We start from the raw sequence: 27,276 nt of genomic DNA on the forward strand, positions 1-27,276 counted from the left end.
ACGGCGAGGCCCTGTCCCGTCATATGATTCTGTCGGCCTGTTTAGAGGTCTGTGGACATGTTTGTGGGTTGGGTCTTTCTGTTCGGATGTGTGTATATGATGTGTTTGGGGCGATCCCATTTGCTGCGGCTGCCGGTCCGCATATGTTTACATGTTGCCTTGTTGGCCGGTGTGGCCTTTGTTGGTATTTTCTGTGCGCAGGGTTATTTTGGATAGTCTGTAAAACAAAGGAAACTCTGCCGAAATTTTTCTGCAAATTATCTAAATTTGGAATATAGCCTCGTCGGCTTCTGCTATATACTTGAATGCATTTGATAGATGGGTTTGGGTGCCCAGATCGGGCACTAGTCACGGCCTACGGGGTTGGGTCGTGACATGTGTGGCCACGGATATGTTGATATTGTGATGTAGCCCTGTGAGGCGATGATATTATGGGTTGTTGTGACAGGTTGGTAGTGTCAAATTACAGGGGAAACTCTGGCGGAATTTTCATAGAATCCCGAGTGTTTAACATTCGAGGACGAATGTTCCAAAAAGGGGGGAAGAGTGTTACACCTCGGAAATTTTTCGTGAGCCAACAATGAATAGACCAACGAAGGGCATGAGTGTGCGATGTTTTATTAAGTAGGGAATGACTATTTATGAACTTTGGAATTAAGAAAGTTGTAGAATTTCATTTCAGCCAGTGGTCGTAAAATGGAATACGACCCGTAAAGTGATTTACGGACCGTAAAGTGCCATCGTCCTTCAACATTTCAAAAATTTCAACTTTCTGTCAAATGCTTCAAATGGTTAAAAACGACTTGGAATACGGACCGTAAATTGAAATACGGCCCGTAAACTGAGTCGTAAACTGCCATTATCTTCAACCAACCTTTCTGTTTCTGATATGCTTAAATACGATCGCGAAGGACGGACCGTAAACCAGTATATGACCGGTAAAGTGGGGTTTACGACCACTGTGCATATCGACCACTGTTCATAAAAATCAGATTTTAGCTATTAAAAAGGAGGGACCCAAGTTCATTTTCTCATTTCATCTTCACGAAATTCCTCCCTAGAACACTCCAAACACTTCAACCACAAGATACTAAGGAAATCAATGATCATCAATACCAAATCTATGAAACAAAGTGTATGAAACCTAATTGGAAGTCATCTCCTTCAAGAAATTCCAAAAGAGGTGAAGAAGGGTTTTGGTGCTAAAGAAGTGATTCCACTCCAGGCTTGTTCCACCATCATCTAAGGTATGTTTAATGACTTTATCATGTTATTTAAGGTATTGGAAATCTAAGATGCTTGAAATGTAGAAGAACATAGAAAATGGGCCATTACTGAGTGAATAGTGTCACAATTGAATGATAGTCGAATGGAATCATGAACGTTGATATGTTGTGATGATGAATACGTTATAAATGGCGTATAGACCATGGAATAGGTGTGAAGTAAGCAAAATTATGATGATGAGCTAAAACCATTAAATGTGGAGAAATTGGAGAAAAATTGTGGATTTTGCAAAATATAGATAAGTGATGAATGTTGATACGATATTGTGAGTGTTGTTGTAAATGTTTGGGAGTTGAAATAGAACATGAGAAAAGTAGTAGAAACAAAGGAAACGCTGCCCAATTTTCTCTAGAAATAATGATGCGTTCTTATGGTCGATTGACTAACTATAATGCGTATTCTCTCGTTAAGGTAACAATGTGATATTGAAGGAGAACAAGTGAACGATAGCTTAACTAAGCGACAAAGGTATGTGAGGCTAGTCCTTTTATTTCTATGGCATGAATCCCATGATATGATTCTTTTCCCTTTCCATGATTCTCCTATACTCCGGAAAGCCAAGCGCCTAAGATCATGAATAGCTATATGAGTCAAGAGATATGATATGGCGTTCTTATAAAGTAAATGATGTTGTTCCTTGTATACACTCACCTTACATACTAATCCCCTCAATGTGAGGTAGAATGCTCATATATGTTCATAATGGAATCGAGGGTTCACGACCTTACGTCACCTCGATACAACACAGTTGTTCTAGAGTCCTTATGCATGCACGATGATAAGCACATTATGATAAGCATATTATTATAAGTATTTTATAATAAGCATGTTATCATCACATTACATCGGGCCTAGTTGGTTGGGCAGTCACCACGAAAGCGGGCAGCTATACGATACACCATGGCCAGTTGGCATGGGCAGACACCACTAGAGGACGGCATGAGATGGTACCCCGGACGCGGGAGGCCTGGACGCGGGCTAATGTTACTGATTATCACACCGCACCTATATGGTCGGGCAGTTTATATGTATATACATATGATATGCATACATGAGATGATGATAAGCATAAAAGTAAGTCAGCATGCATTACTTTTCATATGATTTCCAGTCAGGTACAGTTGCTCTATACTTGATGCCTCCTTTACTTTCTTGATGTGTTGTTTTTGTTCATGCCTCTCATACTCAGTACAACATTCGTACTGACGTCCGTTTTCTTTGGACGCTGTCTTCATGCCCACATGTAGACAGGGAGGCGAGCTCGATCCGGATTCTTAGGAGTTGTCAGCTGATTGAAAGCACTCAACTGTCCGGAGGTGCTTATGATTATCCTTTTGGTACATATGTATATTTTGGGCATGACGAAGTCTTGTTCCGTCTACATGTATAGTATGTCAGTAGAGGCTCGTAGATGCGTAGTGTGGGTTAGATAGTCTCACAAGTTTATTACAACATGCATGTATATATTATATATATTATTTTGATGGCCTAATGAGGCATTTGTATATATATATAGACTAATTGTGTTTTCCACCCAAAAAATGATTTTCGTACAATCATGAATGATAAAGAAGCGTAAATGACTATGACAAGTGAGGAAATAAGGGGTGCTCGGTGGTCAGCCTCGGGTACCCATCGCGGCCCCTAGCTGGGTCGTGACACCAAGTGGCATATGAACTGGAATTACCTCCAGAACTTGAATCAGTCCATCCAGTTTTTCAAGTATCAATGCTCCGTAAGTGTGTCGGAGATCCTACTAGAATTGTGCCGGTAGCGGATGTTCTAGTTACAGAAAAGTTGTCTTATGAAGAGGTACTTGTTGCTATACTAGATAGGCAAGTACGGAGGCTTAGAAACAAAGAGGTAGCCTCAGTCAAAGTCTTATGGAGAAACAATAACCGAGATGAAATGACTTGGGAAGCAGAAGAAAACATGAAGTCCAAGTACCCCCACTTATTTCAACCCCCGGAAAAGATCCAAGATGAGTGTCATGAGCCACCTAGGGGCCGCGACGGGTACCCAAGGCTGACCACCGAGCACCCCTTATTTCCTCACTTGTCATAGTCATTTACGCTTCTCTATCATTCATGATTGTACGAAAATCATTTTTAGGTGGAAAACACAATTAGTCTATATATATATATACAAATGCCTCATTAGGCCATCAATATAATATATATAATATATACATGCATGCTGTAACAAACTTGTGAGACCATCTAACCCACACTATGCATCTACGAGCCTCTACTGACATACTATACATGTAGACGGAACAAGACTCCATCATGCCAGAAATATACAAATGTACCAAAAGGATAATCATAAGTACCTCCGGACAATGGAGTGCTTTCAATCAACAGACAGCTCCTAAGAATCCGGATCGAACTCGCCTCCCTGTCTACCTGTGGATATGAACATAGCGTCCAAAGAAAACGGACGTCAGCACGAATGTTGTACTGAGTATGAGAGGCATGAACAAAAACAACACATCAAGAAAGTAAAGGAGGCATCAAGTATGGAGCAACTGTACCTGACTGGGAATCATATGAAAAGTAATGCATGCTGACTTACTTTTATGCTTATCATCATCTCATGTATGCATATCATATGTATATATATATATAAAAACTGCCCGACCATATAGGTGCGGTGTGATAATCAGTAACATTAGCCCGCGTCCAGGCCTCCCGCGTCCGGGGTACCATCTCATGCCGCCCACTAGTGGTGTCTGCCCATGCCAACTGGCCATGGTGTATCGTATAGCTGCCCGCTTTCGCGGTGACTGCCCGGCCAACTAGGCCCGGTGTAATGTGATGATAACATGCTTATTATAAAATAATTATAATAATATGCTTATGATAATGTGCTTATCATCGTGCATGCATAAGGACTCTAGAACAACTGGGTTGTATCGAGATGACGTAAGGTCGTGAACCCTCGATTCCATTACCAACATATATGAGCATTCTACCTCACCTTGAAGGGATTAGTATGCAAGGTGAGTGTACACAAGGAACAACATCATTTACTTTATAAGAACGCCATATCATATCTTTTGACTCATATAGCTATTCATGATCTTAGGCTCTTGGCTTTCCGGAGTATAGGAGAATCATGGAAAGGGAAAAGAATCATATCATGGGATTCATGCCATAGAAAGAAAAGGAATAGCCTCACATACCTTTGTCGCTTAGTTAAGCTATCGTTCACTTGTTCTCCTTCAATATCACGTTGTTACCTTCACGAGAGAATACGCATTATAGTTAGTCAATCGACCATAAGAACGCATCGTTATTTCTAGAGAAAATTGGGCAGAATTTCCTTTTTTTTCTACTACTTTTCTCATGTTCTATTTCAACTCCCAAACAATTACAACAACACTCACAATATCGTATCAACATTCATCACTTATCTATATTTAGCAAAATCCACCATTTTTCTCCAATTTCTCCACATTTAATGGTTTTAGCTCATCATCATAATTTTGCTTACTTCACACCTATTCCATGGTCTATACGCCATTTATAACGTATTCATCATCACAACATATCAACGTTCATGATTCCATTCGACTATCATTCAATTGTGACACTATTCACTCAGTAATGGCCCATTTTCTATGTTCTTCTATATTTCAAGCATCTTAGCTTTCCAATACCTTAAATAACATGATAAAGTCATGAAACATACCTTAGATGATGGTGGAACAAGCCTAGAGTGGAATCACTTCTTTAGCACCAAAACCCTTCTTCACCTCTTTTGGAATTTCTTGAAGGAGATGACTTCCAATTAGGTTTCATACACTTTGTTTCATAGATTTGGTGTTGATGATCATTGATTTCCTTGGTATTCTTGTGGTTGAAGTGTTTGGAGTGTTCTAGAGATTTCTAGGGAGGAATTTCGTGAAGATGAAATGAGAAAATGAACTTGGGTCTGTCCTTTTTAATAGCTAAAATCTGATTTTTATGAACAGTGGTCGAAATGCACAGTGGTCGTAAACCACACTTTACGGGCCGTATACTGGTTTACGGTCCGTCCTTTGCGACCGTATTTAAGCATATCAGAAACAGAAAGGTTGGTTGAAGATCATGGCAGTTTACGACTCAGTTTACGGGCCGTATATCAATTTACGGTCCGTATTCTAAGTCGTTTTTAACCATTTGAAGCATTTGACAGAAAGTTGAAATTTTTGAAATGTTGAAGGACGATGGCACTTTACGGACCGTATTCCATTTTACGACCACTGGCTGAAATGAAATTCTACAACTTTCTTAATTCCAAAGTTCATAAATAATCATTCCCTACTTAATAAAACATCGCACACTCATGCCCTTCGTTGGTCTATTCATTGTTGGCTCACGAAAAATTTCCGAGGTGTAACAATGAGACCCCAATATTATGAGGTATGTATGCCTTCTCTTTATGCTTTTGGTCGTGGGTGGCCATAATTTCTTGTTATTGTGTTGTGGCCCTATGAAGCAATGTTATTATGGGCTGTTGTGACTGGATAGTAGCGCCATATTACGGGGGAAACTCTGTCAAAATTTCTGTAGGATTCCAGAGAACTTAACATTCGAGGACGAATGTTTTTAAATGAGGGAAGAATGTTACACCTCCCATTTTATTGCAAGGAGATTTTGGCTTATTGGTGGTGTATACCTTCAGTTCGGTAGTCCGCACTAGAGCTTTTCTCATGAGACATTTTACTTTGTATGTGTACAGGAGTATAAGTATGCATACTTGACATTATGAGGGAATTATAAGTGAAACGAATCGAATCGGGGAAAAACGAAGCAGTTCAGAAAACTGCTGAAACCAGTCAGCGTCAACGGCCCAAGGGACGGACCGTCGACACGTCGATGAGCCTTCGTCTGGCACCATCGACTAGGTTCTGTAATTAGACATTTCAGGCGGCAGATCGACGGGGCATGTCGACGGACCGTCGACCCTGCCCGTCAACCCGCGGATCTGGAACTTTCCAGCCCTGGTTATAAATATAAGATCCCACATTTTATTCCATTATTTTCTCCAAAAAAATATTCTATATCTCTCTAGAACTCTCCAAAACCTTCCTTCTATTTCTACAACAAATCTATACCAAGAAATCAAAATCAAAAGCCAAGATTTAAGAGATTCATATACTAGAAACCCTATTAGGGTTTGTGAAGAGTAAGAATCCCTTTGGCATACAAGTGGAGGATTTCATTCTAATGGAGTAGAGTGACTCAAGGCTTATTCCCAATTGATTAAGGTAAGTTTTATTTTTATTTCATATTATTGAGAGTATTGAGGGGTTGAAAGACTTGGATTATGGAAAGGAGGAGAATATGGAGTGCAAATATGAAAATAATGATATTCTTGAATCATGACTTGACTTAAATAATAGCTCTTGATATGTAATGAATATAATTTTTCTATGAATAGTATTAAAGATGTAAGGGCATTGTATGAGGATGGGTACGGTATAGTGCCATAGCTAGGATTATGAAGGATGGATAGGGAATGTTGAGGATTTGCTAATGTCTAGCTTGATGAAGTTGTTGTTATTGATATTATGGGAGTTTTTTATTATGTGGAGGAAGTCATCAAAATAAAGGAGATGTTACCCAGTTTTCATTAGCTTTAGCTTAAGCCCAAGTATGTCTTCGATTATCTAATTTTAGTACGAACTCTCCTGAAGGTAGAAACATGAACATTGGAGGGAAGCGTTCAAGTGATGAAGTTAGCGAAACATAAAGGTATGTAAGGCTAGTCCCTTCTATTTCTAAGGCATGATTCCTATGACATGACTCCCTTTATCTTTCCATGGCCTTCTTACATTCTGGATAATATGAGTCAATGTTTATAAAAAATTCTTATGAGACAAAGATAAGAGATATGTCATGAGTATGATAATGATGATGATGAGTCTAAGCCTAGAAAATCCTAAAGCTTATGATACGATAATTCCATGAAGCTAATGATCCTTACACGATTCTTGATGTTATACATTGTTGCTAGACCCACCTTATGATACTAGTTCTTTCAAGGTGAGGTATGATGATCATGATTACTCCATAATGGAATCGGTAGTTCTCAACCTTACGTCACCCCGATATAGTTATAGATTATCTTTTAGTTCTAATGTACTCTTCATAATAAGGTTATGATAAGTTATGATATGTATATGATGATACGATTCCACCGTGCCTAGATGGCCGGACATGTCACAGCGAAGGCGAGCTGCATACGATTCCACCGTTCCTAGATGGCCGGACATGTCACCGCAAGGGCGGGCTACATATGATTACACCGCGCCTCGATGGCCGGACATGACACTAGTAGTGGGCGGTGTGTGATAGTTACCCAGACGCGGGTTAACGATGATAATATATATGATGTGCATATATGTGTTTCCCTTAAAAGTTTAAGCCGGTTATATCTTCAGCTCATGTTCCATTCTTTATTTGTTATGCTATTATTATTCATGCCTTACATACTCAGTACCATGTTCGTACTGACGTCCTTTCTTTTTGGACGTTGTGTTCATGCCCACAGATAGACAGGGAGGTGACCCAGATTCCTAATAGCTGATCAGCGGACTCACAGGAGCACTCCATTATTCCAGAGGTGTTGTTTGATATACATTATTTTATGTACACATGTTTTGGGCATGACGGGGTCCTGTCCCGTCTTTATGTCTAGTACTCTAGTAGAGGCTCATAGATACGTACGGATGGATAGTCGATGTCCCATGATGAGCACATTGTACTCTTGTATATCATTTTTGCAGCCGTGAGGGCTTATGTATATAGACTTGTGTTGCTGGGGAGATTATATGTTACACCACGTATCTTCGAAGAAGCACTTATCAAATTTGAAACATAAGTACATTGAGTTACGGTTAAATAAAACCACTTTGGAATGTAAGGAGCAAGCATTACTACGTATATTTAATGAGTGAAGGATGTATATAAGGTATACCGGAAGGTTTTATAAGGAAATGAGTGGAAGAAATGGAGTAGTACGACTTTGGAGAAAGGATGGGTGAAGTTTTGTGTGAAAATTTTGGTCCAACTTGGGGGATGAATATCTCTTCGCATATGAAGTGTTTTGAAGTGAAACAAAAGCCTAAAATGAAGTTCGTCAAGTCTAGTTTCCAACGCACCAAACCGCTCGTCGATAGGACATCGGAGTAGAGAATTATGGACGTTACAAGTTCGGCTGATAAAGCAGAAACGCGTGCTACAGTACTGCTACTGTAACCGACTTGCTACAGTACTGCTACAGTAAATTGCTACTGTGACCCGACCGGAATTTGACCCTTATATAAAGGGTAAAAACCCCCCCTTTTTCACCAGATTTTAGCCCAGAAATTTCCAGAAATCAATAGGGAGAGTGAGGGTACCAAAACGTGAGCAATTTTCAAGTGACGGAATATTAGTTTAGGTCCGGATAGTGTGTGGTTGTGATTGTAGTCTTGTTTTGCGGTGGATTTTGACGTGGATTCAAAGCGGATATCAGAGATATTGCTACTTCAACAAGAGTAAGGTATGGATCTCTTTCTATTTACGCTAATACCGGTTCATTCACGAAGATAGAGTGGTTAAATAATTGTAGAGTAAGTGGGTTAGTAACGGAAGTTGAAAAATAGCGTGTGGGCTGTTTTATGGTATATATTAGTGTTGGAAATGATATTATTGATGTTGGTATGGTTGTTGTTGTTGTTAGTTGCTGAATTGAGATTTCGGGCTAGGCATATAAACAGGGGAGATGCTGCCCAATTTCCGGCAGGATATAAAATTGTTTAATTTGAAAACTTAGGACAAGTGTACGGTAATGAGTCTTACGTTAGTGTAATTGCTCTCGAATGTAGATTTATGATCTCGGACGGATAAGCGTAACTAGTAGGAAGACGAACAGGTATGTTAAGGCTCGTCCCTTTTTTTCAAAGGTATGATTCCTATAGTATGATTCCATAAATGTTTTCATAACCTCCTTGATTTCAAAGCTAGAAGTTTATGACTCTTAAATCTTCTTATGACGTTAAGAACGAGAATGTTTTTATGAGGATTACGTTGAGGATGATTTTATGCTTAAAGGTCTCAAATATGATTTCAATGATGATATGAAAATGTTAAGCTATTTCATAATTTTCTCGATTTATTTCATTGTTGTTGATCTCACCCTATAAATTGTTCCTCCAAGGTGGGACAGAGCGATAGTTTTCATTTGAACTCCTATGCATGCCATGAGTATAACATATGTATATGGCTATTTTGTGACATTACAGAGAGCTCTATTATTTCATTTTGATTATGCACTGCACTCATTTTCATTCTTCATGTATATATAAGGCACAGTTGACAGGGGATGACGCTGTGACCTTTGTTGTGTATTACAAGGCCCAGTTGACAGGGGGTGATGTTGTGGCCCTTGTTGTGATGGATATATGGAACAGTTAACCAGGGGTGCGCTGTGGCCTTTATTGTGATGTGTATATATATGGCACAGTTGACAGGGGGTATGCTGTGGCCTTTGTTGTGATGTGTATAAATATGGCACAGTTGACAAGGGCTGCGCTGTGGCCTTTGTTAGGATGTGTATATATATGGCAAAGTTGACAGGGGGTGACATTGTGGCCTTTGTTGTGATATTTCTATAGATATATGTGTTTCTTTGATATAGCTATACTGATGCATTTATTTTGCCCATTCATTGACATGTCTCAAATGTTTTCCAGGATTTTATGTATATGTTGATTTCATGCCTTACATACTCAGTACACTATTCGTACTGACCCCCTTTCTTCGGGGGCTGCGTTTCATGCCCACAGGTACAGATTCTCAATTTGGTGATCCTCCGGCTTAGGACTTCTGTCCAGCCGCTTTGAGAGCTCCATTGTTCCGGAGCTTGAGTTATTTTGGTACAGATCCTTTTGACGTAGACTTTGTTATACTCTTAGAGGTCTGTAGACATATGTGGGTTATGTATATACGGTTTGGTCAGCTATATCGATGTAGTTCGTCTTGGATGTCCCCGTGTTTAGTGGCAGCCTTGTCGGTTTGCATATTTGTTATGTTTTGGGTTAACTGTGACTTCTCAGGAGACAGGTTCTTTCTGATGTATGATATGATGAGTTCATAGCATGCTTTTACAGAGTGTCATATTGTTTTCAGTTTCAGTCTGATTATATCTAGCGGGTTGTATACGGGTGCCCAGCTCGAGCACTAGTCATGGCCCATCGGTTTGGGTCGTGACATTATATATATATATTCAGGTTGAGTATGACGATTAGCCTAATGTGAGGTGCTCGGTAGTCAACTCCGGGTACCCGTCATGGCCCCTAGTTAGGTTGTGACATAGAGGCTCTCCTCCTTTTATGAAGATACTTTTGGTTGCCCTTGTAGGGCTTTTTACTTTCGAACAATTTCTGTTTTGGTTTACTTTGTTTGGTTGGATGTTTGGACAATCATTCTTGTTTTTTTCGTATTTTGGGTTGTAATATTGACTGGGATGGTTTTTGCCCTAATCGGGCTTGTTTCTATCGAACTTTGGTTGTTAAATATGTTGGTTTGTTTTTTATTTTTGCTGAATTTGCTGAACAGGGCAAAATAATGAAGCAGGGGACAACTTGCAGGTCTCAGATTCAGGTATGCCGCTTCTGCAGTTTATCGGTCCCGCTTCGGCGGAACAAGGGTACGTAGGAGCTGTCGAGGAAGAGGTAAGGGTTGCCGCTACAGCGGTTTTATATCTGCTCTAGCGGTAACGCTACAGTGGCTAACTGACCGTTGTGGCGCTGATCACCAAACAGTGGCATGCACTTCATGCCCGAATCACTTTCGTAACAAAGAAATTAACCGAGTAGTTCTTCCACACGTACTAGATATAATCAACAACACAACATAATTATACGCTTAGATACCAATTGGAATCATATAGATACCAATTGAACCCACCGAGATACCAATTTGACCGAAGTATCACGAATAGAATGGAAGAAGGGAATTTTTCCTAAATATCCTATAGCCTCCCGTGGATGGGCACGGACGTCTACGTACTGTTCCAAAAGACTCTACTAGACATTGCTCTTGTACTTGTGAGACCGATAACCTAGGCTCTGATACCAACTTATCACGACCCATTTTAGGATCGCTCGGGCACCTACCATTCCCACCTCGGCAGGCGAACCCTCAACCCAAAACAAAATCATTTGCAAGAAAGAACAAGGTTCATTAATCTCCAAATTACAGCATAATCACCATGCGGAAATAAAACCATTAAATATAGACAAAATAGCGGAATTGTTGCAAGATTTAATAAATACACTGACTCATTTCCCCTAACCTGGTCTAGACTAGTACAAGAACGACTAAGATTGAACACTGAATACAACAATAAATCTAAAGACTCAACCTCTATCTCGGAATGAGAATGATGGAGGCCTTCAAGATAGGCACCGTGCATCTTCTGGAAAACTCCAATCAATCAATATCCTGAAAAACTCTACCCCCCAAAAGGGATGTAGCAAGAGTAGTATCAGTACAACACTAGTACTAGTAAGCATCATAGGCCGACAATGGTTACAAATGCATAACAGTAACAGAATACACAAATAAGCATGGTAGGCAAACTAAGTCAACAGTACACATTACCTACCACTCATCTAAACAATCTAAGATTCTTACTTCCATTTACTCATCCTTAGGGATCCATCTACTTAACTACATTCCACTCACCTTCTAGCCCATTTAACATATAATAGACAATTATGCTCAAGTATCACTAGTCAACTCTCATTAATATAATCACAAAGTTATAAGGAAAGTTCTCACGTCATTCTAATACTCATTACTCAACCAACCTAGCACATCATCCACCATCATATTAAGGTCACCTAGCACCACGCTTTCCCAATCCAAGATCACAGCCTATAATTATAGCAACTAATCCCAACTATGGCTAATCTGATCCAGTACATCACGATTATATCACAACAAGTCATCACTTATGTTATAGCATCTAAACCCAACTGTGCCAAGTCTTAGTACATCAAATCTGAGTCCGTACATCACAACTATACCACAAGAAGCCAAAGGTACAATGCAATGCAATAATGTATGAAATATGGATGCAATGCATATGCACCGATACACATGCACTCCGATGATAAAACATCACATCTCGGCAGCACAACCCATGAGGGACTCGCGAAGTCCATGTACCATTTCTCACAATTCCTGCGAAGACCTCGACAATCGCTACCGGCACTCATACCTTAATTCTGGTATAAACATCGGACATCGGTCCTCACGTCACTCTCATCCAACTGAGCTCAACTCATAACAGTATTTCCTTGTATATCATCAATGTATCAACAGTATATCATGAAGGATGAGAATGCGTGTAATATATGAGTTCAATGTCAAAAATCAAATCAATCTCAATAGTACCACATATGGGCACACCAACAATATCAATAAAAGGCTACACAATAAGCCACAATAGTATCGCAATCCTCGTCTCAAACAGTAATAAGTAAGGTGTTACAGTATCATCATCAAGATATATCACTAGTCACTAATATGTAGTATCTCTACGTGGCAACGAGGCAACGACAAATAAAACAAGATGAGTCATAATACAACGGGGTGGCTAACTCCAAATCATATAACAAGGCCCAACCTAAGGCAATATCCAACCCAACTTCATACCTGAAGGTTCACATGCATTCTCCGACAATATCGTCTAAATATATGCTTCGCTAATCGAAGTCTCACCATAGGGTAAATTGTAACCTACCTGGAAGTCCGAACAACAAAGTCCCAACAATCACACCTTCGTCTTTCCTTTCCTTTGAGCCTCGTGATAATGGATGTCTAATCATATCTGAAATATGCAATTAGAATAAAAAAGAACATCAATCAAACCCTACTTCTATTCAAGACCCAAATCCCTAACCTATGGAATGGGGTTTAAGAACTAGAAGGATGAAATTAGGGATCTAAAGGTCTTAACATGAAATTAAGCTCTAGGTGATCAATTCCCATCAATTAAAACCTAGAAGAACCAACAATTTACTTAATTTCGGATTCAAAGGCAAAACCCCTAAATTTGGGTATAAACCCTAACTTCCAACTCCACAATTTAGTGACTAATTAGGAAGAAATCATGCTACAATAGATTCTAGTCATCAATTCCATGTTTAATAAAGCTAACCCAATCAACAAATCAAGATTACAAAGCCTAGAAAGAGGAACTCATTAAACCCTCTTTTAATTCTTAAACTCTTAGTGAACTAGCATGTTAATGGAATCCTATGGTGATAATGTAATCATGAATGGAAAGGAAAGCAAAGGGAATTACCACAATGAATTTCCCCCAAGAATTGCCTTGAAATTCTCCCAATAACTCAGTTTTTGGAATAGTAATGAAAGAGGAACTTAGAGTTTTTAACACTCATTTAATGAAATTAACTGCCCGTAACGCGCTTCCGCGACCAATATACCGCTTCAGCGGTCCCATGACCACTACATCGGTCCTGCCCCAATTTACTTAAGTCGTTACAGCGGTAGGGTGACTGCTAAAGCAGTACCACTGCCGCGGTGCTGGTACAGCCATAGCGGGCACCAGACACTAGAATTCCTAAGTTTCACAATCTCAACCCGAAATCCCGACTATCGCCCGAGGCCATCTGCTTCAATACCATATATGCAGACATACATAAAAACACGCTACGAACGCACTTGTTGCCTCAAAATTCCCAACGGAGGTCTCGTTTACCGAGTTAACCCCCGATACCTCAAATCTAACTTCCCAACCTAAGTTCCAAAATGCACCCGATTGCATTAGGAATCGAACCAAATTTACGTACAAGTTCTAAAAGACCAATTGGATCTCTCGGAGTTGACGAATTTTTGAAAAAGGTTCGTTTACCCAAAAGTCAACTTTGAGTCGACTCTTTTTCGCTTTAAGTCCAAATTTCCCAAAAGTCACTGAAATCATATCTAAACACCTCGAAAAGCATGTCAACGGTTCCCTCGGGTCAAATGTGAGCTAAAAAAGCTTGGGGAAGGGTCAAAAGTACTGAAAAAACTATAACGACCAAACAACTTCCACTTGGGTTCCATCTTCCATCTTTGTAACGAACTTGTAGATCTGAAAGGTCTAAGAACGATGGATACATTCGAGCAAGTAACAATTGAGGAATTTGGGGTCATAGGGGTAGAATCATCATTTCTAAAATATTCATTCTAGATTCTTGATTATTGCTATTTTGCCTATTTTATGGAAAGCATGGTTTAACTAAGTCAAACTTACCTCACTAATTCACATAAGACATTATTAGCAACTAACAAGTTAACTCATTTGAGAAAGAGCAGGGATTTAGCTTAGAACTAGTCATTAAACTAATTCTTGCAATGAGGAAGTCATCATAGAGTTACTAATTATTCTAGGTCAATCATTACTACGACAACCCAAAGGTCTCATAAGATTTGAGAACAACCCTCATTTAATGCTCTACTATAATCATAAATGGTGCAAGAAGAAAGAGGGAGTTAAATGAAGATGAAATGAGGGATTTAAAGAATTTACTTTCCCAACATTTAAGTATCTTAGGCTAGAATTTTCTCTTAGTGGCCGCTGCAAATTTGAGGGAAATGAATATTAGGTCAAGTCAATAAATGGGATTTAAATAGGGATATAACTGCTCGTCAATGGCTCTGGCGACTTAGCTGCCGCTACAGCGGCACCGCTTCATACTAGTTATGGTCAAAAGAAGTGATAGGACCATTACACCATGGGGGTTCACTGTAGAATGCTTATTTTTGGGATACACGTTATATTGTTCCTTTATTTTTTGGTTCGTGCTTAGTTCACACACTTGACATTATTATTACATTGTATACTTATTTTTTCACCCATATAGTCATTACAGGTATTACCTGCTCATCACAATGTGGACCATGAATTATTCTTTACCATTCAACAAGGTCACGATCGTCTAAATGGTGCATTACTTGGTACCTTCATACTCTTTAAAACTCATGATGACAATATTATAACCTTCAATAAAAATAAGTTTGTGAATTCGATGCAAACTCCATTGGGACAAATATGGCCTTTTTAACTTAGAAGTCCTCTTTAATTGTTTTTAGATGATAAATCATTGCTTACTGAAATGTTGACACCTTAAAGTGGTGTTACTTCTAATGACACTTCTCTAATGAGAGTATGTCTATTCTCAAACATTTTCATACACTGGTAGGATCTTTTCCTAGTTATGGATACATTACAGTGACATTATTTTCTTATCGTGACACTAGCTAGAAGGTATATTCCTCCGTGTACATGCTTGACATATTATTAGCGTGAGCGTATCTAAAGAATTACTTATTAAATCTAAATGTATTCCCGAATCAACATTTCAATCATAAATGTGTTTCACATACTTTGTCAATCTTTTCATAATATCTTGAAGCTTCACCAAATCATAAACTTGCAGATGTGCTTTTTTCTTAACATCTATAGATTATGTTACTACAGGACAGTAGTTACCTCGGCTAGTAACTTTTTTGCCCCTATTGTTCTTTTAAACTACCAAATTCTTCTTCATTGTTGAGTTTTTGTCACACTTCACCACCTTAGCAGGATGTTCTCGTTTGCTTTACTTGTAATTTTTGTGTTACATATTATACAAACATTATGATGTTTTTAAAGCACTTTGAATTTGGGTGTTATAGCCATTCCTCTCATTTTCCACATTTTTATGAGATCGTTGACTCTGTCTCACAAGTCATTACGTGTAGTGAAGTTGACTTTAAACAATGTTTCATCTTTTCTCGGATCAACTAATATCTTCTCATTTAAATGCTCATTGTCCTTTAAGGCACCATAGCAAGGAGCTCAAATGTGAGTTTTCAATAAGAACTTAGATGAGAAGCTTTGTGCTTCCTGGCGTTTTCCATAGTACTCTGGGAGACTATCATGAGCCCACAGCACTTGTCAGACGTTGTGTCACTAAAAGCTAAGTAACCTCGTTGTTTAAACATTTGATAACCTCTCCCCACTTAAGGGTGAATGTTCTTTACAAAAATTTCATGTCATTCAATTAGTTTTTATTCTTGACTTGTGGGAGTTACCACAATCAACATACTAATTACCTTTATATTTGACGTAGATTGTCAACCGAGGGCAAATTTTTGAGGCACCTTTGACTAAGAAGAAAAGAAAAAAAGAATGACCTAAATCTAAAAGGGTCTTTAAAAAATATGAGACATTTGAGTCTTTAAATTAAGAAAAAGAGACTCAAGCTCTATTTAATATGTAGAAGGAATTTATTTTGTATTATTGTTGATGACACATACTTTAAAAATTTCATAGCTTGCTTATTTGCACAAAGTCTCCGCTCCTACTTCTCCTTCATCTCCTGTCGCTCCTTTCACGATCCAAGTTTAGGTCACGATATGATAGCCAAAAATCCACTACCTTAGATGTACCATCAATGATAAAACCAATAGAAACATCATGAGTATCTCATCAAAAACTAATATCTCAAAACAAAGAAAGTCTAAAATCGAAATACAACAAAAAATAATATCTCAAAACAAAGGAAATCTAAACTAGAAATACAATTACTGAAAAATGATGTTACAAATTCTGAATATACAATTATCAAGGAGAATCTAAAATGAAATATATACATAAGTCAGAAATATATAATGTGAAAAGAAATAAACTACATGGATAGAATAGAATCTGCTTCATGAACTAATTATGAAAATGCTCACATCTACTGGAATCTCCACACACCTCAAACAAGATCGACGAGGGCTAGCAACGCTAGTGTATGGATCTGCATAGAGCAATGAGTGAAATTTCGGAGCCTAATCCTGTGAGATCATCGACCCCACTCTTCTGTCTTACCCCTCGAAGCAAGTCTTCTAATATAATGCATATAATAAAAACAAATTATATATAACTGATACAGATATGAAATAACAGGCACCAGTCAAACCACATCAATTATCCAACCATGATTTCTTGTGGGTTATGACTACTAGACCGACCAATCCAATTCAAAGGTCCTTGTGGTTATCAGGTAATCGACTAGACCAAACTATATGGGCCTTACAGATACTTGGGATCCGTTAGACCTAAATTTATGGGCTCTCATGGCTTTTGGAATTCGATATAGAACTATATGATATCGATATCAACTCAACATTTAAATATTCAATTTGCATGAACTAAAGTTAAAAATATTAAAGTAGAAGAAAGTTACAAAGGGATTTGGATATCGGTTATAAGTAACGGATAACAGGCTAATATGTTATGAGGCAAATTAAGTAATTAAAAAGAAACAACAACAGCAACATATCCAGTGTAATCTCACAAGTGAGCTTTGAGAAGGGTAGAGTGTGCGCAAACCTTACCCCTACCATGAAAGGTAGGGAGGAAGTAATTAAAAAGAAAATTGAGAAAAATTTGTTGAATTGAGGGATATATATATATGTATATTTTTTAACGGTGAGGGTAATTTCGACAACATAGTATAGTAGGGAAAATGAGGTAAAAGGGACATCTGAGAGTGAAATGAAGGAAAAGGGATTTTATTTTCTTTTTCCATTTCTTTTATTTCACAAGGCTGATTAAGTTTAAATGGGGGCTAGATTAGAATTATTAAAAGTTCACGGTAAATAATAAAAGTCAAAAAAGTCAAAAAAACTCCATACCACCTCTTTCATCTTCCATACATCTTTTTCTTATCTTTTCTCCTCCTCCTCCTGCTCCTCCTTCTCTTATTCTCTTATTCTTCCTCTTTTTCTCCAGCTTCTTCTTCCGATGGTCTGAAAATTTATATTATTTTTGCATGAGAGTTCTTGGGGATTGTTAAATATTCAGATTATGTTTTTTAAGTAGATTTGATTTTTCAAATTTGATTTTTGTGTTGTTTTGAATTTGGTACTGTTTAAAATTGCAGAAAATGATATTTAGAGATTGAATACAAAATTAAAGATCATTTAGATGTCATTTTGATTGATTTAGATCAAAAATATTTGCTGAAAATCATTGTTATATTAAGACCTTGTAGCTATTTATAAAAAAAATATGAACTAACACATGTTCCATGTATAGACAACCACAATTTGTTTAACAAACCTGTTGTTATTTACGCATAGAATATGTGCCAGTTCAAGTTCAATGTATAAACAATCATGAGTGTTTAAGACATTGGTGATTGTTTATATTGTTCTAGATAATGTATGCGTAGTTTTTAAAATTCATGGCTATTTATACATGAAACTTGAACTGACAGAGATTTTATATGTAAACAGTCGCATGCTTCTTAAAATTCTATTGGTTGTCTACACATGAAATCTCTTAAAGTTCAGGTTCAATGTATAGACAATTCATAATGAATTGTTAAAATTTATGTGGTTATTTACACATGAATCTTTTGTAGGCTCTTGAATGTATATAAACAACGTCAAATTATATAATGGAATATATGATTAGTTTACAGGTGCAACCTGTGCAAATTTAAGCTTTGCATATAAACAACAATGGGTTGTTTAAAAAATTCGTTGTTGTTTATACATGTAACTTTTGCTAGTTTAGATTTGTGTATAAGCAACCTTCAATTGTTTAAAAAAATATTATTGTTTTCATATGCAAATTCAAATTCTGTGTACGGAACAACCACGAGTTGTTTAAAAAATCTATGTCAGTTTACACGTGGTCTTTGGAAGTTCAGATTCGGTGTATAATCAACCACGAGTTATTTAATTAATTTGTGGTTGTTTACACATGTAACAATTGCAAGTTTAGGTTCTAATCCTAGGATAGATTTACAAAGAGAGCAGACTAATTCATGTCCATATCCATATGCTCCCTCCGTTTCAATTTATGTGAACATTTTCGGAGTACGAGGATCAAACTTTATAATTTTGATCTTAAATTTTGACATAGATTTTTCAAGTTTGTAAAAATAAAATTTATATATTTAGAAACAACATTAAAAGTACTATAAGACATGATAATTTATTATTAAAATAACTTAGAAAAATGTAAGGAAAACGTGGTCAATGAACCACCTCGTAGACTCCCCAAATAGTAAAGACTTCACATAAATTGAAACAAAGGGGGTATTTAGTAGGCATTTGGACATGCGATTTGAAACCATGGTTTGAAATCATGAGATGAAATCAGTGTTTGGTCATGCATTTCATCTTATGGTTTTTGGATGATTTGGGATTTCAAATCATGGTTTCAAAAATTTTAACTATAAAACTGACCCATAAATTTATATTTTGTAAAAAAAAGACCCATAAGTTGATAGATATTTTTAACAATTACTCGCACCAACCATTTACCAACCTTTATTTATGTCTACCATGTGGGAGGATTATATTAAAGAGTATTTACACTACTATTCATGTTAATTTTTTTTTATATATATTGAACTAAAGTTTGATCAATTGATATTGTATTTTTTTAGAAAGGTCTTCTAGTAGCGTATTAATTTTGTTATGAACAATAACTTGCTCATTAGGTAAATTGTATAAGAATTGAAAATATTTTGATAGTTTTCACAACTTGTGGGGTTTTTATGTCTATAAGAAAAAATACAACTTAAGAAATTGCATGTCCAAACATGATTTCAAATCATGGTTTCATCTCATGGTTTCAAACCATGTCCAAACGGCTCCTTAAATTAGCAAAAAAAATATTTAGTTGTTGATTTTTTTTTTTTAAAAAAAAAAAAAAACCTGTAGGTGTTTAGACATGAGAGTTGTGGTTGTTTAGACTTGAAAATTGTGATAGCACAATGTCACGATCCAATTTCACTAAGTCATGCAGGCATCTGTGATTAATGTGCCTTAAACCTCTCTCTTGAAAAAGAGCAATCTACCTTTCCCACCTCGGTAGACGAACCCTTGACTCAACATTCAAAATTTATGGAAAAATAGCGAAAGGAAGAAAAATAACAAAGCCTCACAAACATAATATAAATAAGTGCGGAAGTAAAAGAAATCCACCCCAGTAACTGGTCTGGTCATACAAGAGCATCTAACTAAATAATAATACATCAATAGTCTCAAAATCATGTCTTAGAACGATAACCAAGACATAATAATAGAAAGAGTCTTTGGGCAGTGAACGTCCTCATGCTCACCCTGAAGAGACTCGAATCAGCAATCCTAGAATATCAGCCACGAAGGGTAGAAGTAGATCTATCTAGGTAGTCTGCATTCAGAAAAGAATGCAGCAAGTGCAGGTCAGTACAAACAACAAGTACTGGTAGGTATCATAGGTCGTCCTCAATTAGCTAACATATATACAGAAAGTAAATGAAAGATTGACATGCTCATAATCAAGTACAAGTATAATTTTGTCCCATCAATACCTATCAAGTCCTCAAGTATCAACAATTCACATAAGTATTCAAACTATCAGCTACCAACAAGGTTCCATAACCGATCAAGTCTATAGTGAAGTACCTAAACTCAAGTGTTCCCAGTCTCATCATATCTGATCAAGTCTATTGTTAAGCATCTAATCTCAAGTGTTTCAAGTACTCATCATAACCGGTAAAATATTCAATCAAGTATCTGATCAAGTATCCACAACACAATAACAATCCAATCACAATAATGATGACAAGTGCAATGCAATGCAATGCTATGGATAACGTGAATGCAATGGCCATATTTCGATACCGTGTACACATATGCCTCGAGCGGAACATCACGTCTCGATAGTCATGACCCATGGGGGATCCGTGAAGTCCATGTACTATGTCACTTCGTAACACACAACCTAGAGATGACCTTTCCAACCTTCACGTCAACCGACCATCCTGTATCATACAACATAGAATGGTCGCGCAATTAGTATAAAACCTCTCAAGTATTTTCAAAAACAACATAGGCCACATCGTCACTCCCGGTCAAATGTGCCTTATGTGTGTGTGTGTGCGCGCGCGTGCAAGATGAGTGTTCAATGTATGATTCAAGTATGCAGATGACAACAAGATCTCTTATCGATACTCATTTCGCTCTGGTAAATGACCTCGGATCACGGACTCTCATCTCTCTTTCACGCTCTGTGGCAAAGACCTTGGAGGCTACACTCTCTCACTTATCATCATCAGTACCATAACTATGAAATATCAATGTATCATGGAAATGAGTATGAATATGATGCAATGTAATATCAAGAACTAATTCAATCCCAAACAGTACCACACAGGGCACACAAGTAATATCAATAACAAGGCTACACAATAAGCCACAATGGAATCACAATTTTCATCCTTGGTGTCAATCAAGTATAGCACTGCAATTTAATAGTCATGATATATCAATAGTCACAAATACCCAATGTCTCAACGTGGCAACGAGCCAATAAGTAAATAGATCAAGGTAAGTCAACAACACAACGAGGTGGATATCCCCCAAATCATACAACAAGGCCCAACCTACGTGAATATCCAACCCAACTTCATACCGAAAAGTTTACATGTTTTCTCCAACACAAACTAGATACACATATGCTTCGCTATTCAAAGTCTAACCAGAAAGTAAGTCGTAACCTACCTAGAAGGCTGAACAGCAAACTTGAAGTGTCAATCATGTGCCTTGCCCTTTCGTTGTACCTCAAGGTAATAAAAGTCTAGCCATATCCGAATATGTAATTAGAACCAAGAAGAAGCATCATTCAAACCTTACTTTTATTCAAGTTCCAAATCCTAACATATGGAATAGGATTTATGAACTAGAAAGGAGAAATTAGAGATTCTAAGCTTAAACATGAAATTCATACTCTAGGTGATCAATTCCCATCAATTAGAAGCTATATTAACTCGTGAAATATTCAAATTCGGATTCTAGGTGAAACCCCCAATTTTGGATGTAAAACCTAACTTTAAATCTCACAAATTGCCACTAATAATTAAGGAATCATGTTTATATAGTTACTACTCAACAATTCCATTATTAATCAATTTTAATCCACCAACAAATCAAGGTTTTATGATTAACAACTTACTCTAGAAAGATACCCAAAACCCTCTCTTATTCTCCAAATTCTATAGGGTTACAAGCATGGATTCTTACTTAGGAAAGGTAATGGGAGAGATTGAGATTGGAGAAGTTACACTCAAGAGAAATCTTACCAAACCCTCCTCAAATCGACTCCAAGATGCTAAGGAAATATAATATAAGGAATGGGAGGAAATAAGGATTTCCAAGGGCATTTAAATCAGATAACTGCCCGTCGACCACGTTTCGATCAACAGGCCGCTATAGCTGTCACGACCCATTTTGATTAAGTCGTGCGGGCACTTACCTTTCCCACCTCGATAAGCGAACCTTTAACCTAACGATAAGTAAAGACATGAATAAATAAATCAATCAAGAGGAAAGGAATAATTACGTAAGTCTCACAATAATATATATAGAAATAGTTAGGAAATAAGGAGCACTCCCAGGGTCTGATCGAAGTCATACAAGAGCATCTAAGAAATAAATACAAGTCTGGAATAATATAGTAATACATCAATTTGTCTATGTCTCGGAGTAGAAAAAGTAAGACATAATAATAAGAGGAGTCTTCAAGGTGGCGAATGACTCGTGCTCACCCTGGAAACTCGATGCTAATGCTGAAGGCGCTCTCAGCCACGGGAGATGGAGGAAGACCCAACCTGGTACTCTGCATTCATAAGAGAATGCAGCAAGTGCAGATCAGTACAAAACCACAGTACTAGTAGGTATCATAGGCCGACTAAGTATAGCTAACATAATCCAGACAATAAAGCAAGATAGGCAGATAAATCAACAAGTGTAAGTCAAACGTAATCGAAACTGAGTACACGACATCCCTTGGTGGAGCATCTACTCCCAAATGTGTCAAGTCTTACAATGACCAATCTGAATCCAACATCACAAGTAACAGCACCAAATCATCTCAATATAAACTGTGATGCAATGCAATGCAATATTGTATGAATGCAATGCAATACCATGCAAATGATATGTACACATGTACTCCGGACGGAAATATCGACATCTCGGTAGCACAACCTGTCACGACCCAACCCCATGGGCCATGACTAGTGCCCGAGCTGGACACTCATATACGTACCTGTTAGATATAGCCAAATTGACTATGAACAATATGGAAACTTGCAAAAGAACTCCGAAGGTTCATTACGTCATCATATATATAACTGTCTCCTGAGGAGTCACAACTGATCAAATCATAAAATGATACGCAAGCCGACAAGGCTGCCACTACATATCAATATCATGCGCAAGTCGACAAGGCTGCCACTACATACAAACATATCCATAGCACATCGTATATACACAACCCACACATATATCTACAGACCTCTAAGAGTATCGATAGCGAAATATGACGGGACAGGGCCCCGCCGTACCCCTGGGCAAACATATACATACATCATAAGATCTGTACCAAAAGTCTAGGCTCCGGAACAACAGAGCTCTCCAAGACAGCTGAGTGGAAGTCCTATGCTGAAGGGTCACCAAACAGACTATCCGTACCTGCGGGCATGAAACGCAGCCCCCCCCCCCCCCCCCCCCGGAGAAAGGGGGTCAGTACGAGATATGTACTGAGTATATAAAGCATGAAATACAATAAAGAGGATCATAACTGAAATAGAGATTACCGGAAACAACTATGACTTTTAAAATATCAATACACTTGCCTTATGAAATGAAAATCATGCATATCAATATCATATATCATATCTGGCCCATTATGGGACTCGGTGAATAAGGTCGCCACATACCATCCTTGGCGCCATAATCACATCATCATATCATCACATCATCACATCATCACACCATCACACCATCACATCATTATATATATATATATATATACCATATCCCGGCCCTCTAGTGAGGGACTCGGTGAACAATGCAGTGAAACTGTGCACGAGAACATATCCTGGCCCGGGACTCAGTGAAAGATGTATTGAGGCATGCACGAGTAGAGTAGTGAGCAACCATATGCAAACTAAGTCATATCTGAGACTCAATAAAATAATCAAGATGAACTATCATTTGAAAATCAAGACTAATCATATCAAGTACCCTTCGAATGTCACAATGGATTATATCAAAATAGAACTTCTAGAATCATAGACACGTATTAAGACATAATGAAATAGCTTCTGGAAATCAAGAACATTAGCCATCCTAGTGGCTCTAAGAATAGGAGCTTCTTTGGAGTCATATATATACGTCGTCTGTTTGTTTCATAATGATCATGCCAAAAAGAAAGAAGGGTTAGCTTTACATACCTGTTATAGGTTAACCGTAACCAAGTTCGCTGCGTCGTCCCTTTAGCCTATTTAATATGAAAGTAACGCTATCGTTAGTAAACTATACTTTCTAGCTTATAAATCTACAACCAATCGCTTATAGGAATCATTCTTTAGTTCATACTTTCTTGATTAGGATTTTTGTTAGTTAAGAACTTAACGGAAATCGGGCAGCATTTCCCCTATATAACTCGCCTAACCCGAACTTCCAATTAATCTCTTGTTATCACAGCAATACCAACAACGACAGTAATAGAAATATTCATATCATATCCTTACAATCCAGCCCATAAACAACCCAATAACCTTTCTTAATCCTTTTCCAACCCAGATCATTAACATTTAAGATTATACACCAAACAGACCAACATACGCTTTGTATACGATACGTTATACACTTATTTCTTCCAAATTTAGAAGCCATATCAACGACAACACGACAACAACACGAACAACAACATATGAACATAAACCACACTTTTAATCTTTTCAACTCAACAATTCCACATAACAACTACAACTCCCAATATCAACGAATTCATGCAATTTCTTACTTCCAATTTCATCTAATACAATTTTAATCTTTCCATTACAATACCATTAATCCAATTATACCATAAAATGAGAAAATCTTACCTTAATTTAATCGGAGCTATTTCTACACTCACTTGCACCAATTTCACTATTTCTTCTTCCTCAATTCAATACCCAATGTTGTTATCACCTCCTTGGACTTGCAAATCACCTTAGAATATAATCAAAGCAACAAAACATATTTTTTTCTTCAACAACCATGGCTGGCCGAGAGCAGCAGCCATGGCTATGCTCTTCTTTCTCTTTCTCTTAAGCTTCAATTTGCAAAATGAAATGAATGCTAAATTTGGTCACTAGTTTGACTATTTATATGAATCCTACTAGCCCTACACGTGCCCTCCATGGTGAATCATCATTTTAATGTATTTGTTTATTTTATTTTTTAATTAAAGAATTGGGGTGGGGTCCACTTTAACTATATAGTTAGCAAACTTAATTAATCTTAATTTAATCACTAATCTCCACTTAATAATCTAATCATAGTTAATTAATCCCTAATCTCCATTAATATTTCCACACTAATTGGAATTACAAGCAAATCGTGTACTTATTAAAATCGTGATTAAAAGTCCTTGTCTCATATCCCAAAAATAATCTCATCCTTAACTTATGTCGATTAGCTTACGAATAATTCGACGTTAAAAATACGAGATATAACACAACCCAAGGTGACTCATGAAGTCTAAGTGTCATTCGCTCCGGATCTTTGCCCAACAGACAGACGAGACCTGGATCTTTGCCCACGGGAGATCTCACCGGCACCACCCTGGGGGACCCACAGACTCCATCCACTCACTCAATCTACGATTCCGGGACTAACATCAGATATCAGACTCTCACGTCACTCTCATTTAAAAACCGAGCCCAGCTCATCACAGTGTTTCATCAAGTACCAACAATGTATCATGAGAGTGCATGCAATGCATGTAACCGCATCAATAATCAGATCAATATCACAAGTACCAACAATGTATCAACAATATATCATGAGAGTGCGTGCAATATCAATAATCAGATCAATATCACAAGTACCAACAATGGGTACGCCAACAATATATCAGTGTCACAAGTACCAATATACGTATGCCAAAAATATCATGAAAGACTACACAAGTCATATAGAACTAAATCCTCGTATCTACATCAATCCGTAAGGTACTACAATATCACAATCAAGATGGAAACAGAGATTCCAATATCTACTAGCAGCACGTGGCATCAAGCCAACACAGTAGAACAATAAAGTCACAACACAACGGGGTGGCTAGCCCCAATCACACAACAGGTGTCACGACACAAAATGATGAGTCATGACGAGTGCCTGACCCTTACTGACCAGACACCCTTATACCTATAACTGGATCTCACTGAACAACAGGGTGGCCCATATATGACTTAGAACTGAACTATAATGACTCCTATAAAAATAACACCATGAAATCAGCATCAAGAACTCACAACCACCTGTACATATATACTGAAAATAACAGTACAAGCCGACTAGGCTACTACATATGCTGTACAACAAAATGAGAGCTGACAAGGCTACATATCATCCCAACTATGTACAACTGTCTACAAACCTCTAATGGAATACAAAGCTGTAAAAAGGACGGGACATGGCCCCGTCATACCCATATTTACATATCCAAAAATACCATACAAAAAATAGACTGCAGCTCCGAACCAAGTGGAGCGCACTGACTACCGCTGGGTGGAAGGCCTACTGAGTTGGATCGCCTGTCTGTGTATCTGAACCTGCTGGCATGAACGTAGCCCTCCAAACAAAAGGGGAGTCAGTACGAATAATGTAATGAGTATGTAAGGCATAAGAGCAACATATACATAAGGATCATGAAAGACAGTTGAAACATGGAAGCTAATCCAAGGATCTGAATACATCGGTGTGACTAAACATCTGGAAGTACCTGTATAACTCTGTATAACTGAAAGTGCCTCTGAGAGCGTATGTGTCACGCCCCAAATCTGGAGCGGCATGACCGGCACTCGGTGCCAAACTAGGCTCGAGCCAACCACTCTGAATCTGAAACTCT

Source organism: Lycium barbarum, chromosome 5 (assembly GCF_019175385.1).
Source record: "Lycium barbarum isolate Lr01 chromosome 5, ASM1917538v2, whole genome shotgun sequence".
Lineage (NCBI taxonomy): Eukaryota > Viridiplantae > Streptophyta > Magnoliopsida > Solanales > Solanaceae > Lycium > Lycium barbarum.